Source organism: Marmota marmota, unplaced genomic scaffold (assembly GCF_001458135.2).
Source record: "Marmota marmota marmota unplaced genomic scaffold, marMar, whole genome shotgun sequence".
NCBI classification, from domain to species: domain Eukaryota; kingdom Metazoa; phylum Chordata; class Mammalia; order Rodentia; family Sciuridae; genus Marmota; species Marmota marmota.
The window spans coordinates 22,562,020-22,578,156 of record NW_025999853.1 but is presented as its reverse complement, the minus strand read 5'-3'; positions in this window follow the sequence as shown (position 1 = coordinate 22,578,156).

Sequence of the window (16,137 nt, the reverse complement as noted above, 5' to 3'; positions counted from 1 at the left end):
CATAACCATTCTGGCTATGGTCATAAAATCAAGACAAAGTTTTATTTTAAAATTTACTTTGAGAATAAATGTTTTTTTAATTTATTTAGAAATAACTTCATTTTTGAAAGTGTTTTGAATTAAATTTTAAAAATCAATCAATACATTGCACCTATAGTTCACTATATTATAAAATACATTTGTTAACAGAGTAGATGTCATGTTTAACATTCTTGCTGCAATTGAAATTGGAATTTTAGAATCTTTAACAGATCCTATTCACATTCTAAACAAAATATGTCACTGAAGGTACACATTTCCCCTGCCAGTATTTATTTTCAACAATAATTGAAAAAAATATGGTAAGACCTCACCTCTAATAATAATGATAATAAATACTTTTATATTATAACCATGGACCACTCACTGTCCTGAGTAACGAGATATACTGAGGCACAGAGAAGCTGAGTAACTTAGTCCAAGGTCGGTAAGTGGTTTAGCCATAAGGTGAACCAAGTCATTCTGCCTCTCTGCTATAAGTGACTACAGGATATTTTCCTTTACATAAACTAGGGTCTTAGAACACTTCCCCCAATTGTTTCATAGTTATTTTAAATTTTTATCTCAAGTCACTTACTATAAGTTCATAAATATGAGAATCAGATTTAACAATATTTATCATTTTCCATTTTCCACCATTATGCTGTATTTGGTTATGTTTATGTCCGATTATGATCTGGCCAGGTTCAAGCAAGGATATAGTATTTGTGGTAAGATTGATTGGATTTCAAAATTTGAGCAGGTCCATAAAAGTAACAAAAGGAGAGTTTTACAATTTAATTTAAATTATTTTATAATTATCTTTTCAGGTTCTCTTTCCAAATGTCAGTAGAATATGGGGGTGAAAAGGTTTTAAAATAATCTTTCAAAAATCCACAATTTAAAGTGTATGGATATTATTTCAAATGTCTAAACTGTCCCTTCTCTACTAAATCATGAGAAATTATTTATTATAATCTTCTCATGGATACAAGATTACCTATCTTGCAAGTTTGCTTTATACATGTGCATGTGTTCATAGTATGATAGTCTTTATCATTCTTTAAATTCAGAGAAATAAAAATTATTTTTCATTAGTTTAATAATTTTTTCTTCTAATTTTTTTTCTTTATGGACAATGTAGGTATTCTTATGACAGAAGTGATATATTTTCTTTTGGGGCGGTATTGGGGATTGAACTCAGGGGCTCTCAACCACTGAGTCACATCCCCAGCCCTATTTTGTATTTTATTTAGAGACAGGTTCTCGTCGAGTTGCTTAGCTCCTTGCTTTTGCTGAGGCTGGCTTTTAACTCTCAATCCATCTGTCTCAACTTCCCCAGCCGCTGGGATTACAGGCATGCACCACTGTGCCTGGATATATTTTCTTTTTATACATCTTGCATCAAAATTTATCCTTCAATAGCTTTACCAAACCTTCTCTGGTTTTAGCATACTATGCTCAGTAAGGCATTTTCAAGCTTGTATTTCCTAATATGCATACACTTAAATATATATTAATCACTACTGTGATTCTGGAATATTTCTAGGATATAGTAGTTATATGATCAGATAATGCCTTTTTTGTAATATTGTTTCTAAAAAATACATTTTGGGACTTCTGCAGAATATACAATAACAACAAAAATTCATTTGTTGTGTTAGAACATTATCCAACTCACTTGTTCTTTTATACTGTTATCATTCATCAATTTGATTAAACAGAGGGCTGACTTTGCTTCTTTGACTGTAACTTATGATAGGTACATCTGCATAATTAAGTGAATGAAGTGTTCTCAAATGTTCAGTTCTTGTGTAGACTGGAAGCCTATTTGTCATAAAAATCTCAGACCATTAAAGGTCTTAGTGATACTGAACTTGGCTCAACATTTATTTGTTTTGTCTACTGGAGAAAATAGCCAAGCTGTAAGGATTACTGGTTTTGATTTCACACTGGTATTTAAAAAAAAATATATTGATGAGAGGTCATTCCACTGCTGTTCAGGATAGATGTTGGTTGTGAGAAATGTATTCTGAATTTTGGGATGCTAAAGCAGAAAGCTTATTCATCAAATTACTGACAACATTAATTTGGAAGAGACTGTTGGCACCTTGGAGAAACAGATAAAATTTTAATAATGTAACAAGTTGAAGTGTAGGAGAATGTCAGTATGGTAAGTTTTAGTACTGAGGCCAAAGGAAACTTAATTTACCTAAGAGGAAAAATAAAGTATATAACTATAAAATTTTTAAAGTGATATAGCCATATATACACATACATGATATATATTATGTTGCTTAGAAAGTTTCCCAAGCATACGAGACATAATTCCCAAACTAATATTTTAAAAATGCATCTTAGTTGGTTTACTTGTATTTAACTTTAAGCCTATATGGCACTTACCCATGCTTTCATCATCCATTCATACATTCCTGCTTACATGTCTACATTTAGTCAGAAAATATTTAGTGAGCACAAAAACAAGTATTTTTTCTCTTTACAAGGGTTTCAGAAAAAGAAAAGAAAAATTTCAACTCACATTTTTACTAGGTTTCCTGTGTGACTTTGAATGTAAGGTAAAACCCTATGGAAAATTTGAAACACGTTCATTCATGCTTTATCGCTAAATTTTTATTCAAGCTCTGTCCTTCTGTTATGGATAAATATTTATGTTCTCCACAAATGTATTTGTTGAAACTCTAATTTACAATGTAATAATGTTTGGAAGTGGTGTCTATGAAAAAATGATTAGGCTTGAATGAGGTCATCAGGTTGGGGACTTGAAGATGAAATTAGTATCCTTACAAGAAAAGAAAAACAGGAGCTCTTTGTACCATATGAAGATATAGTGAGAAGGTGACCATCTCCAAACCAAGGAGAGAGGCCTCAAAAGCAATCCGTGTGGCCAATATCTTGATCTTGAACTTTCCAGCCTTCAATACTGTAAGAAATAGTTAGCATTGTTTAAGACTACCTGTCTCTAATATTTTGTTAAAGCAGCCCAAGATAAAACGCCCTCTCCTAATCTTTGTTTCAATCGATTAAACCTAGCTTGTCTTTAGAATCTCATACTTCAATTCCTACTCTCCAGAAGTCAAATTTTTCACTTCACAAATGTCAGGAAGCCAGTAGTGAAGATAATTTTATATAATGGTTCATATCTTTATAATTTTCCATTTTCTTCTAGCACAGACAACATATGCCAGGAATATTTGCTTTTAAGAACAAATTACTGGGATGGGGATGTAGCTCAAGCGGTAACGCGCTCGCCTGGCATGAGCGGGGCACTGGGTTTTGATACTCAGCACCACATAAAATAAAATAAAGATGTTGTGACCACCGAAAACTGAAAAATAAATATTAAAAAATTCTCTCTCTCTCTCTCTCTTCAAAAAAAGAACAAAATACTCTTTTAGACTTTTCAAATATGAATGAAATAATATTTATAAGTGATAAACACTGATAAAATAAAAAGTATAATATTATTTGGAATAAAATGCACATTTTTACAAAATAGTTTTGGAATAAGCAGTCAATCCCTGATCTTGAATTTTTTAGTACTATACATATTTTTAGCACTATAAAATTATACATGTGAAGCCTTTGCTTTGTTAGTATTAAAATAACATATGTTGATGAAATAAGGGACTCAAGATGAAGTAGTAGAGTTGCTAGAATTGATACATATTTTCTTTAAATATGGTAATTGCTGATAGCCTTTATGAATGGTTATAAAGTGATAATCACCTCTCAAGTATAGACACTGTCATACATCCACATAGTAGACATAACAATTCAGTAACCACCCAAATAAGATGTTTCATCTTTCCCTTTTCTCATCTATCTCCAGATTTTCCCACACCTCCCCTCTACCTACTTCCCACTACATGTAACTATGTTTTGTCAGAAAAGATGTTTCACAACTTGGGAGAAAAAATGAATGGTGAAGAAGTCCATCATATTCAGCTTCTACTTAAGGCAGAATTCTACTTAAGGCAGAAGATATCTCAATTTTAAATCAAGATCTACATCAAGACTAAACTCAGTATTTAATTACTGCCTGCAAAAATGCTAATATGAAATGATCACACACTTATGGCATTTGCCTAAATCTCATCAATAAGTAAGGGGTAGAACCAACTAGCACATTGAATAAATATTAAGGGGCAAGGGAAAGAGAAATAAAGTTCATTTGATTATATAGCAAGAATAATGTTTACTTGCTTAAGTAAGAAATTTAAGAACTCCCTGATATTGTTCAAATATTTTTCTACATCATGTGTTTTGGTCAGCTTTTTTATGGTTGTGACCAAAAGATTTGACAAAAACACTTTTAGATAAGGAAAACTTTATTTTGAGGTTCACAGTTTCATAGGTCTCAATCCATAGATGGCCGATTTCATTGCTCTAGGCACAAGGTGAGGCAGAAAATCATGGTGGAAGAGTGTGATAGAGACAAGTTGGTCAGGATATGGCATCAAGAAGAGACAGAGTCTAAACTTGGCTCACCAGGGACAAAATACATATCCCAAAGTCACACCCTACTGACTCACCTCCAACAGCCACTCCCTGCCTGCCAACAATTACCACCCAGTTAATCCTTATCAAGGGTTAAGGGACTAATAAGGTTAAAATTCTCAAATCCACTCATTTTCCCTTTAAACTTTCTTGCACTGACCTACACATGAGCTTTTGGGGGATACCTCACATCTAAACTATAACACCATATGAGCCAGTCTCTGTGTGCATATCATTATAACTTCTGTTCCATTTGGTATTGTTATTGTCGCTTTATTAGATTTAATAGATGAGATATTAGGTAATTCACTTGTCTACAATTGCCGGATTTATCAAATAAAAGTATAAGATATCTGGTTGAATTTCAATTTCTGACATCTAACAATCTGTCTATATAAGTATATCCCATGTAGTATTTGGACCATTCTTATATATTTATCCATTGGTTATCTGTAATTCAAATTGAATTAGATGTTCTATACTTCATTTAGCAGTATTTCTTCACACAACTACTAAATGGTGCCCCAATATTTCAAATCCAATCTGTAGAATCTGTATACAGTTCAGTCCTCATAGCTCTATAATCTCTTTTCAGAGGTGGTAAATGGAAATTTGATTGTTTTTCACACTGTTAAGTCTTTGTATCTTACCTACAGCTTTTGTCCTGATGTATTTCCATTATCAAATATTGTTTCTGTCTCTGTATTGTTCTTATGGAGCCAATGAAATAACTCATCCCAAGGACAGGAAGCATGTATTCATTCATTCCAGTTTCTATGGTTCTGTTTATTATTCCTCTGCATTAAGATCCTCCAAATGGTTTTGGCATTTCTCCTAACTCAATACTCTGCTTTTCCAATTTGCATTTTATAAGCCCACAGCTTCTACTATCAACAATATATTCTGGGGCAGTGGTTTTTCAAGCAGCTTACAGAAAGGATTTTCTTGAAAAAGAAAACATTTTATTTGTATGAATAAAAAAAGTTCTGTTTTAAGCAGGATGAAACTGCATAAGGTATATTTGTTACTTTCTATTTCACCATAATTTTTAGAATAAAATAAAGATGATGGACTATTATTTGTTCCCCTTGGCATTAATCTTGTCTCTTGTGACTAAATTACCAAAGAATTAGACTTTTGGTGTCCAGTCCCTCTCTAGTGTGTACTGTAAAGATAAAATCCACAATAAGCAGGAAAACAGAGTAAGCTTAGAGTTTCAGGAAGACAAGAAAAAAGGCAATCAGAAGTTTTCCTTATAAAAGAAAGGCTCGGGATGTGGCTCAGTAGCTATGTACCTCTGGGTTCAATCCCCTTCCCCCACCAAAAAAAAAGTCCTTAGAAATTTTGTTATACTTTCCAGAACTTAAAGGTTAAAATAGAAATTTAAAAAAAACACAATGCTTAGGAAGTAGATTTATTGATAGGATTATGTAGCCTGATAAAGACAATATGGATGATATATTTAAACGAAGTCAGGCAATTACTGAAACTGCTGTGGCCATGGCATTCAACTATATGCTTAGAAATATTCTAGCTGAGAAACACTTGCCTTAAGAATTTTCCTTCAAAGAAGATAAACAAGAGATTAAAATAATATACACAAAGATATAAAAATATAAGGACATATAAGCATATAATATTTTCTACGTACAAATGTCCCAAATGAAATCTTGTTTTTATTATACATAAAAATAAAATGAGGTAATATTATTAAAAGAAACTTGTTGCACTGAAATACAAAAGTTGTGTGTATTTTTAAAAGATGAGGAAAAATAAGGAATGCATTTTCTGAAATGACATGGTTAAAACAATAAATGTAGCTACCTGGAAAGATTTCAGAGAAATAGAAAGCCTAGAATAAACATAGGATATAGGAAAAGTCAGGGGTCAAAAAGGAAGAATAGCAATTACTATAGTTTGAGTCTTGAATGTCCTCCAAAGACCTGTGTGCTAAGGGCTTGGTCACTAGCCTCTGGCACTACTGGAAGATGGTGGAACCTTAATGATGTGGAACTGACTAAAAGGAAGTTAGATCTCTGTGGATGTAAACCTGAAGGGAATATTCAGACCCTGGCCTCTTCCTGTCTCTTTGCTATAGTCCATATGAGGTGAACGGATATTCTCTGCCTTGTGTTGCTGCCGTGATGTACTTTCCATAAGCCCAAAACAACATGGCTAAGCCACCATCATCTGAACCCTTTGAATTTGTGTTAAAATAAGCCTTTCCTGTTTTTAAGTTTATTACCTCAGGTAGTTTGTTGCAGAAGGCTGACTTATCACAGCAATTCATATATTGTGAGAAAAGGCAGAGCAAGAGCAGCAAATAAGTTTACTTTGCCTAGTGCAAAAGTGTATGAAAGATAGTATGTTTGTGAATTATGGAGGGTGAATGTAGATATTGGGTAAAGAGAAAATGCTGAATTCCTCTGGAGTGGAAAGAAAATATTCTCTTTCTCCTAAGAAGTCTTCCAGAAGAAATTAATTTAAATATAAACAAAAGAAATTTTAGGTTAGATGGTAGGAAGCAGTGGTATACTAAAGTGACAGTAAAATGAGCTAATTATTTCAATGTTATAATTTTTAAATTGTGGTGGGAAATTTTACATTATCTAAATTAGTCTACACTATAAGTTCATTTTGGTTTATTTTTATAGAGAGCTAATTAATAAGCACACAATACAAATTATTGTTATAATTTGAAATTAATTTTCAAGTTGGGTTATGGAAAATATTTGAGGGTACGTTATTTAAAAAGTGTTGTAAGTGTCACCTTTTTCAGTGATTTCTTATTTAATAAGTCAAAAGTCAAAACAGTTCTTTCAGTAAAACTGTGGCTTTCCTGATTAATTCCTGAGGGAAATTTTTCTAATTTTTTGATTGATTTATTATTTATCCAAATCTGTTTAAAAGAACACTAAAAGACTCATATTTCTTAAAGGAAGAGAAATAAAGCTTATATACATTTAATGAAGACAATCTGCTACATGAAATAAAATGTGTAGCAGTGAAAATAAGGAACAAATGCATGTCAAAAAATACACTTCTAAGTTTTTTTTAATGTATCATTTTCCTTTGTTGCATATTTAAGTGTTAATTTATGTAAAAAATTGTTTCAAAATTTATGCTTGTATGCTCTGATGGTTTGAATTTTAATTATGTATCTATGTTTTATTTGTTAAGGACTAAATCAGATGATAAAGTACACAGTGTCAGGATCTTAAAATGTGTTTGAAATTCTATGCCTCAAAGTTTGAGATAAATAAAAATATAGGGTATGAAATGGTGTTACACAGATAAAGCATTTCTACCTGCTGCCTCTTCAGTGTTCACTTGCTTGAATAAATATTCCATATGAATATACCATATAAAGCAAAATATTGCATTTGCTAAAATAAATACAAATTCAAATGTGCACAGCTACAGATGGCTACAGCTCTTAGAGAAATAAATAGGGCTCAGTCTAGAATGAATGTAAGACATTGAAAGGAGCATAAAACAGTTTTACAGAACATGGTAAAATGAATACTGCACCATTTAAAACTGATTGACAGGTAATGAGCTATAAAATCTATACTGAAATGAAAATGACACAGAGAAAGAATAGCACATAGCCTATTCCTATAGTTTTATAGTTGAAAAATGGGAAATTTTCTAAACCACCAGCTCACAAAAATTAAGCAAATTAAAAACTGATGAAAAATCTATGTGCTCTGATTGAATTAGTTTCCGAGAAAGTGAAGTACAATGCAATTTAACTTTGAGGTATTAGAATAATTTTCTACTCATATCAGATTGAAATAGCAGTTGAAAATGAGATGTTTCCTGAATAAATGTGTGTTTATCTATGCAACCTTATGTTTCTAGATAATTCTTCATCTATCAAAACACTTAAACATATGTTAGAGACCCACAGCTTACAACTTTGCCTATCAGCGTAACTATGTAGACCTTCTACTTCTAGTTTATAATTTGACAGCCTAAAGAGTTTTGCTATCACTAGTAAACATTAGATTTTATTGCTCATTTTGATATAAATGCTCTACATTGAATTTGATCTGCCTCACTCAGAGGAAGTTTTTCCATGTACATTACCTACATTTCTTTTTTCCTCACTTAATAGATCTGATCAAAAACAACACAAAACAATAACCACCACCACTGAAAAACCACATACAGAACTCTCACTGTTAGCAAAACTGAAGTCAGCACTAAACTCTGCACTGAAACCTTACTTTAAATACGAAGATGTTAAACAGATTTTGTAAATTAAAGCAATATTTGTGAAGTTATAAAAGCCTATATAATAGCTTATTTCAAGATACAGATATAAATGACTTAGTTATCACTTATTGATAACCTATTAATTTGTGCTATGGACTGAATACTTATGTACCCTTCAAGTTGTATGTTGAAACCTCAGCACCAACATGATGATATTTAGAGGTGAGAGGCTTTGGAAGTTATTAGATTAGGAGGGTGGAACCCTAGTGAAAGAGATCAGTGGCTTTTATATGGGGCTGAATGGACAGAGTTCTGCCATCCTCCATATAAGGATATAGCTACAGGTTATCCCTTATTAACCCCAAAGTGAGCTCTCGCTAGAGATCAAATCATTTTGTGTTCACCTAACATATATCTTGTTAAATCTGTTGGAACTCTAGTGTTGGACCTATAATAACTTCTAGAACTGTGAGGAGATGATAACTACCATATAAACTACTCACTTTTAAGCAACACAATTCCAACAAGGTGTTACTCTAGAAACTTTAGATACATTGAAATTGTTTAATTTTATATTGAGCCCTAATGATGCAATGCTATTGTCCCCGATAGAGATATTAAGCCTATTTCCCTAATTGGCACAAGTAGTAAATAGCCATAGCTATAATTTGAATCTTGTGACTTTACTCCCAAACACGATTTCTTAACCATTCAATGATCAATTCTGGTTTTGTTTTTGTTTTTTAAACATCTGCATACTATGTGTCTATCTGACACCTTAGATGGTAGTTTATTACTTTAATTCTGCTTAATATCAATTTGAGGCCCAAGAGCCAGATAAATAGATACAAAACAACACCACAAGCTAATCCTTTAATATCAAGAAGGATTTAGTGCCAGGAACATTCCAAATGGATCCTTCAAACAAACTTATTGTGGAGAAAAGATAATGCAATCTACAATGATTATGCTGGCAGGGAAACTGTCTAATGTATCTTGATAAAGATAAATTGAGTTTTGTCTTTATCTTCACTTATGTATAGTTACTCATCAATATCTTTACTTTTGGACATTAAAGTATAATTTTTCTTCTGTTGCGAATAATTACTAGAAATGTGAAAGTCCACTTACAGTGCAAAGAAGATACTCTGAATTTCCTGAACACCTACTTTTTAATCTATTGGTTCCAAGGAGATCTATATACCCTCTGAAAATATGAATCCTTGTGTACCCATATATTTTCAGAGAGGACTTGTGGATTTGGTTTTTGTTTTTAGATCACTGAACCATTTCTTTGGAATTATAACTCAATTTTTATTCTTAAACATTCACAATTCTAGAGCTGTCAAGAAGATGTCAAAGATTAGTAGAAAGAGGGAGAGGGTAGAAGGCTAACTTGTATAATGATATCAAGAACATGCTTCAGAATAACGTGGTCAGGTGTGAATCTTGGCCATACCTACTTACTATCTGTGTGAATTTGGACAATCTGTGTTAACTTTTATGTATATCAGGAGTCAAGAACAATATTGATATTCTATTGGAACCTCATATGAAATTAATCTTTTTTATACCTTTATTTTATTCATTTATTTTTAATGTGGTGCTAAGGATCAAACCCAGGACCTTGCCCATGAAATTAATCTTAATATAGAAAAAGAATGTGTAGTTATGAAATCTTTGAGTTCTGTCTTTTTAAAGTTATCATGTGACCTAGGAAAACCTAATTGATTGTTAAATTTGGTAAAATGATGACTATTCTAGTTATTTATTGTAATGTAACAAACCATTCCAAACTTAACAGCTTAAAACAATACACTTATATTCTTATTTAGTCAAAGCTCAATGACAGTAATTCATCTCTACTCCACAGGACATCAGTTGCTAGAAGTGACTCAATGGCTTTTGCTGAAAACACCAGAAGGCTCTGTCTCGCTCATATCTTCTGATTGATGTCGGTTGTCGCCTAGAATTTCCACCGTACTCTCAGTTGAAATACCCACATATAGTCTCTTTAAGTGGCTACTTGACTTACGCACAACATGGTATTTGCGATCCAAGAATGAGTCTCTCTAATGACAACTAGGCAGAAATTATTTCTTTTATATACCAACTTCAGAAAACATAATATTGTATCTGCCATAATCATAAGCACACTCACATTGATGAAGGGGAAACATGGAACCTACTTCTCCATGAAAGGTATGTCAAATTTACAATATTCAGAGGAGCAGGTTGGGTGGGAGATACTGAACAAAAATTTTTGAAAAATATAATCTACCACAGCAATCTAACATGTAGCACTATTGCCATAATATAGTAGAACAGTGTGTCTCGAATGTATTGCAATACTTTAATTATAGTAATCACTTTAAATCATACATGCATAGGAATGTGAAATGGAAAGCACTATCCCATAGTTATATGTTATCATTATTATTCAGTATATTAAACATAGTTAATTTTCAGCAATATATTCAAAATTTCAGTATAATTTTAAAATTCTCTGTAGCTCAGTTTAAAATATTGGAAAGTTTTAAAAGGAGGCACTCTGTGGTTGGCTTTAGAATATTAAAAATAGTGCTGAGAATATTTAATTTAAAAATCTGAATAGTAAAAATAATAAAATAATAAAAAAGAATATTCAATATGATTTTTAAAAATTTAATATTATATATAATATAGAAACCTAATATTATGATTTTGGGGGGGAGGGTACCAGAGATTGATCTCAGGGGAATCTGACCACTAAGCCACATTCCCAGCCCTATTTTGTCTTTTGAGACAGGGTCTCAGTGAGTTGCTTAACACCTTGCATTTGCTGCGGCTGGCTTTGAACTTGCAATCTTCCTGCTTCAGCCTCCCAAACCCCTGGTATTACAGATGGCTAGAATTATAGTCATGTCCCACTGAGCCCAGCTAGATACCTAGTACTTTGAAGGTTAGAAACCTTTTGAGAATCATAGAAAATTGCACTGATAGCAGTATTTTAAGCAGTCACAATGGAAACCCAAAGACAGAAGGAAACTATTCGTTATACCGAGTGAAAATAACTTGAAATGTAGCAGCAAAATTATGTCTAAAGAATAAAGGAAAAATAAAGGCAGGAAAATACTGAGTCCTTCTTAAAAGACTTTTAAAAAATAAATTATTGTAAATATTTACAACACAGTGTTAAAGAATATATAGATATAATAAAGCTATCATTCACATGGTTGCTTTTGTATGAGTGACAAGAGCATTTAAAATCTAATTATTTGATAAATATTGTCAATAAAATACAATTTTATTAATAACAGTTTTCATGTTGTACATTAGATCTCTATACTTTTTTCTCCTTAAAAATTATCTATTAATAAACTTCGACATGCTACACATTGTACTAAGCAGTCTAGTAAGTAACACAAACATCCCTCCCTTGTTAAGTCTACTTTCCAGCAGTTTTTGTTCTTGGTAGTGGAATCAAACTTCTTCCAGACTCTGAATTTCTTAGTAGAAGAAAACTGTGATGCATTTGAAGCTTTTGTGAGACTTTATATTACTTGCAATTGGTTATACATCTCTAGCTTTAAAGGTTCTAGTTAAATGTAGAAGTGTTAATTTGTTTGTTTTTTGTTTTGTTTTGTTTTTATTTATTTTGTTATATATGACAGAAGAATGCTTTACAATTCATATTACACATATAGAGCACGATTTTTCATATCTCTAGTTGTACACAAAGTAGAGTCACACCATTCATATCTTCATATATATATTTAGGGTAATGATGTCTTTCCTACCCCCCAAGTCCTCTTTCCCTCCTCCCCTTTTCCCCAAACCACATTATGAATCAGCATCCTTAAATCAGAGAAAACATTTGGCATTTGTTTTTGGGATTGGCATTTGTTTTTTGGGATTGGCTAACTTCACTTAGCATTATATTCTCCGACTTCATATATTTACTTGCAAATGGTATGATTTTATTCTCTTTTAATGCTGAGTAATATTCCATTGTGTATATATACCACATTTTATTTATCCATTCATCTACTGAAGGGCATCTATTTTGGTTCCACAGTTTAGTTATTATGAATTGTGCTGCTATAAACCTTTATGTGGCATATGTTGTTTTTAAGTCCTTTGGGTATAAACTGAGGAGTGGGAATTGCTGGGTCAAAAGGTGGTTCTATTCCCAGTTTTCCAAGAATTCTCCATACTGCTTTCCATATTGGCTGCACCAATTTATAGTCCTACCAGCAATGTATGAGTGTGCCTTTTCCCCCACATCCTTGCCAACACTTATTGCTGTTTGTATTCTTTTTTTTATTATTATTAGTTGCTCATGACAAAACAATGATCTTGACATATCATACATTTGATTCAAATGGGGTATGGATTCTCATTTTTCCACATGTACAGATTGCAGGATCACATTGGTTATACAGCCATGTATATACAAACAGCAATACTAGTGTCTATTGTATTCTGCTGCCCTTCCTATCTCCCCCTCCCCATCCCTCCCCTCCCATCACCTCTCTCTACCCAATCTACTATGTTTGTATTCTTAATAGCTGCCATTCTGACTGGAGTAAGATGAAATCTTCAGAGTAGTTTTTATTTTCATTTCTCTAATTGCTTAGAGATGTTGAACATTTTTTCATATAATTGTTGATTGATTGCATATCTTCTTCTGAGAATTGTATTTTCGATTTCTTGGCCCATTTATTGATTGGGTTATTTTTTTTTTGGTGTTAAGATTTTTGAATTCTTTATATATCCTAGAGATTAGTGCTCTATCTCATGTATATGTGGTAAAGATTTGTTCCCAAATTTTAGGCTCTCTATTCACCTCACTGATTGTTTCTTTTGCTGAGAAGAAGCTTTTTAGTTTGGATGCATCCCATTTTTTTGATTCTTGGTTTGAGTTCTTGTGCTATAGGAGTCTTATTAAGAAAGTTGGGGGCCTAATACTACATGATGGAGATTTGGGCCTACTTTTTCTTCTAATAGGCGTAGTGTCTCTGGTTTAATTCCTAGGTCCTTGCAGATCTCTAGATTTTATACTATGTAGCTATTACTTCGTATCCTTTGACCTATATCTCTAATTTTCTTCACCCTACCACAGCCCTGTTTTATTCTCTTTATTTTTATATTTCACAAATAATTGAGATGGTACATTTTTTTCTATTTCTTGTTTGTTTCACTAGGCATAATGTTCTCCAGACCCATCCAGAGTATAGCAAATGATGTGATCTTTTTTTAATGCTGAATAATTCTATTGTATGTATATGTGTCAAATGTTTACATATTCATCTATCAACACACACTTAATTAATTTCCATATCTTGCTATTGTGAATAATGCTGCAATGAACATGAGAGTGCAGATGTCTATACAAGGTGGTAATTTCATCTCCTGTGGGTTTATACCGAAAAGAGTAATTGCTGAGTCATATAATTTTTCTAGCTTTAATTTCTTTAGGAGTTTATTTCCATAATTGCTATACCAATTTACGTGCCCACCAAGAGTGTAATTATCTACTTCATGGATTAGAAATACTAATATTGTTAAAATTAGAAATATCAATTTAGTTAAAAGCTACTCAAAGCAATATACACATTTAATGGAATTCCTATCAAAATTCCAATGACTCTTTCATAGAAATAGGAGAAACTATCATAAATTTGTATGGCAATACTGAGAAAGAACTGCAAAGTTGTTGGCATCACACTTTCTGATTTAAAATTACAGTACAAAGTTATAGTAATCAAAACACCATGATACTGGCATAAAAATAGAATTATAGATCAATGAAACAGGATAGAGGATATTGCCAATTATTTTTTGACAAAAACACTAAAAGCACACAATAGTGAAGAATAGTCTTTTTTATAAGTGGATCTGGGAAAGCTTGATTTCATTATGCAAAAGGACAAAATCCAATCCTTAACTTACCACAGACACAAAAATCAGCTCAACATGGATAAAAGAGCTAAACATATTCTTAAAATCATGAAACTCTTAAAAGAGAACGTAAGGACAAATCTCCTGGACATCTGTCTTGCCAATGATTACTTGGATATTACACTAGAAGCTCACCCCCACTCCAAAAAAAAAAAAAAGGGTGTGGGGGAGAGAGCACTATGGGACTATATGAAACTAAAAAGATTCTCAACTGAAATGGAAACAATCAACACATTAAAGATAAACTCACGGATTGGGAAAAGGTAGTTTCAAACCACATATCTGATAATGGGCCAATATCTATAATTAAAAAAGAATACATACAACTCCATAAAGTGAAAAACAAATAATCCAATTTAAAAAATGGTCAAAGGCCTTGAATGAACATGGTTTTTTTTATATATTTTCCTAAAGAAAACATAAAGAGATCATCAGGTATGTGACAAGGTGCTCAACACCACTAATCATCAGGAGAATGCAATTAAAATCACCATAAACTGTCACCTCACACCAGTTAGAATGACTAATATTAGAAATCCTAGAGAAAAGAAATGTTGGCAAAGGAATAGAGAATGGGGATTTTTAAAAGATACACTTCCAGCAAAAGTAGGATTCAGCATGGAAGATTTTTCAGCATTAGAAGGAATGGTACGGTAGCAAAGACACTGGAAAATGTATGGGTATAATATATCTGATATAAATGTTTTCTAAATTTAAATCACTAATAAAATCATACCTAATCATTTTGTTAAAAATAACTGTAGACTTAAAACACGTGGATATGACAGTATAAAACTGTAATTTTAGAGAAGGGTTAAATTTTTTAATGTAATTTAAACAAGTATTAGCAAACTTTTTCAGTAAAGGTTCAGACAGTAAATCCTTAAGGCTTTGCAAGCTCAAGAGGTAAAATAAAGCCTAAAAACAGAAATAACACACTTCTATAAATTTATTAATTAATAAAATTCAAACCATACTAATGATTAGTTTTTGTATAATACAGCTCTAAAGATGAAAATGATAAACATTTTTGCTTAATTATTTTTCAAAGTTAGTGTTCTCCAACATCAGAATTATTGCAAATGAAATCCATAATGAGACTATAATGAGACTACATGTTTCATGTTAGAAAATGTCTTTTCATGTGGATAGGCAGTGCCAAATACTGATATCAACAAATGAGCCCTTGGAAACATTGGCTGAATCCTCCTTTCATTCTGCTATGATGAAATATTCTATTTTAATTATATTAAATATTCTAGGGTTGCAGATATAGTGATGAGTGTTTAGTATTATAATATTAACAAGCACTTTATTCTTTTAGAGCAACTATAAGGCCATTAAGTAGTAAACACAGTATTTTGATATCAAATTTTCCATATTTTACTGTATCTACATTCCAGGGCACTTGAAGTCCACTTTTTTTTTTTTTTTAAG